Here is a 2,500-nt window from a genome sequence, read left to right as displayed (position 1 = left end):
ACAGGCCTCTGAAGAAAGTCAGTCGGCTGCCTGAGAAGCGGTCCCCGTGGCCGAGGCCGACTTAGCCAAGCATCGTCGGAGATGATGAGCTCGCGTGGCTGCTGTGCCGGCTGACCGGACCACCCTGGGGCCGTTTCCCCCTGCTTCTGTCGCTGAAGGAGCGGGCCCCCCACCACCACCTAAGGCCGCTGGGACCGTCCTCACCGCTCGAACGCATCCCGCCGGCGACGGAGCCGCTGACGGCCGTCAGGGCCGTTAGAAGTGCGTCGTGCCTCTCCGGCAGCCCTGGCTGGGGCCCTGGAGCCCCAGGTCTCTGCCCAGGCCGAGGCACATGGCTGCTGCTTTCCCAGGGACGGGTCCGACCAGGAGCAGAGCGGATCGCCCGTAGGCAGGCATGGGCGCAGGCCGGACGTCAATGCGGCCGACCACCCGGGCTGTAACAGAGAAAGCGGCGTTAGCGACACCGTTACAAATCTTTCTCATTTCCCTCTGCGTGTGCGCCCGCACCCCGCCAAAACAGGCCCCCGGCCCGCTGCTGCACCCGCTCACCGCCCCTTAGACACACCCACACGCGTGTACCCACATCCTTCCCCCAAACAGGGCCGCAGCCCGAACCCTCTGCCCGCTGCCGCACTCACACACATGCGCTCACGCGTGCACGCACGCACGCACTGCCCCCCCAAACAGGTCCCCGCCCCAAACCTCCCGCCTGCCACCGCGCCCACTCCCACGTGCCTACACACATGCGCAGCCCCCCGCAACCGGCCCCCCAGCCCAAACCCTCCACCCACTGACCCGCTCACAGTTGTGCACTCAAAACGCGCACGCGCGCAGCCCCCCTCCGAAACAGGCCCCCGGGCCGACACCCCACACCCCCCCCCGGGTCCGCCACTGCACACACACACCCACACACCGCCCCCCCCGCAGCTCCCCCCCCCGCCACGCAGTGCACGCCGAGCCTGGCTGCCCCTGCTCCCCCCTTCCGCCACCAGGTTTGCCGCCCCGGGGATGCAAGGCGGGAGACTTTAGGACCCTGCGGCGTCCCTGCCGGCTCCGTTCCGGGCGGGAGAGGGGAGCCCCCGGTGCCGTGCCGTCTCTAAACCCCAGCTGCCGAGTCCCTGTCCTGCCGTACCTCCAACTTCGGAGACAACCAGAAATTACTTCTGTCAACAGCAAATGACTAAAGGTAGCGCAACACTCTATGAGAGAGAAGAAGAACGCACACAATCAGCATTTCCCTTTCTGAAAGAAAATGAAAATCTCGAACAGCAGATAAGCCTGAACTAAACATCAATCAAATCTGGACCCCAGGTGGGGTATGCCTTATGTAGGGTTCAATTATATGGAACTTAGTTACTGGGCCTGAAAGTAGCTCATGGTCGCAAGAGCATTCCAGACGCCTTTAGAAGGCCTTGAACAGAACAAACAAGAAGACAGAAAAAGAAAGATCCCAATTAGAAAAACACAGGTGCGCATTCCACGATAAAGGGAACTTGGCACAACCTCCCTCAATTCGGCATTTTATCTTGACCAATTAGACTGAGACAAGTTTCGCATGCTCTAGTTAATATAGCCAATTATGTCCTATGTTTATGCGCGTGTACAGAGTGAGTATAACTAACTGTATCTTATGTTTATACGCGTGTCCAGTGTCGATATAACCAATCACATTTTATGCTTGTGCGCGTGGACACCAAATGCTTGCATGCAGCAGCCAATCAAAGCTTCTAAGGAACTTAGAGAATTGTATAAGAATGATCAGCTAGGCTCAATAAACTGGCGACTTTAATCAACCTATTGGTGTCCAGCCGTCCGGGTCCCGCATGGAATAACCCTACTACCCTACAGCTTATGATATGTCGCATGTCTGGACGCGACTCTTGAAAGCAATCATGCACTTAGGAAATTTGAGGCTGTTGTGCAGAGGTTTAACTAGAGTCTTGGCAACTCAATTTGGGACATGAAAGGTATTTGCACTACAGTACCAGGTGCAGTAAAGGAAACTGGTCTTGCAGTTCGATTCCAACATTGCATCCGCAAACAAAACGAGGCTGCGACGTTTGAGGAACGTGGATGGAAGTCTCACCTGCCATCCTGAAGTTACGCTGTGGCATTTCATCACTTCTTGTCACTTTCCTCGGGCTTGGTAAAGCCTTTGCAGAGTCTGAAGCAAAGGCCCATAGCTTCTTCCTGTTTGTAACAGTGGATGCCTGGGTTTTCGCAGGTTGGTTTGCTGTGGGGCACCACTTGTACCCTCGATTTGCCTTCATACATGCGTCCTTGTACTAAAAAAGGAAAATTGCCAGTCATGACAGTATACTATCCACAGGGCAATAGAGTGCACTGCTTGTAAAAGCATTTAATTCAGCAAATAATCCTTAAATATCTTGATTTTTTTGACAGTTTAGTCACGTGCTTAGAGTCTGACCGCCAACACAATCTAACAAGAAGAACTATTAAGATAAGTAGAGCTGCATTTAAAAAAGTGGGGTTTCTCTTT

This window comes from Haliaeetus albicilla, unplaced genomic scaffold, assembly GCF_947461875.1.
Source record: "Haliaeetus albicilla unplaced genomic scaffold, bHalAlb1.1 scaffold_89, whole genome shotgun sequence".
Taxonomy (NCBI): Eukaryota; Metazoa; Chordata; class Aves; order Accipitriformes; family Accipitridae; genus Haliaeetus; species Haliaeetus albicilla.
The sequence above is the reverse complement of the archived record's forward strand: the minus strand, read 5'-3'. Positions refer to the sequence as shown.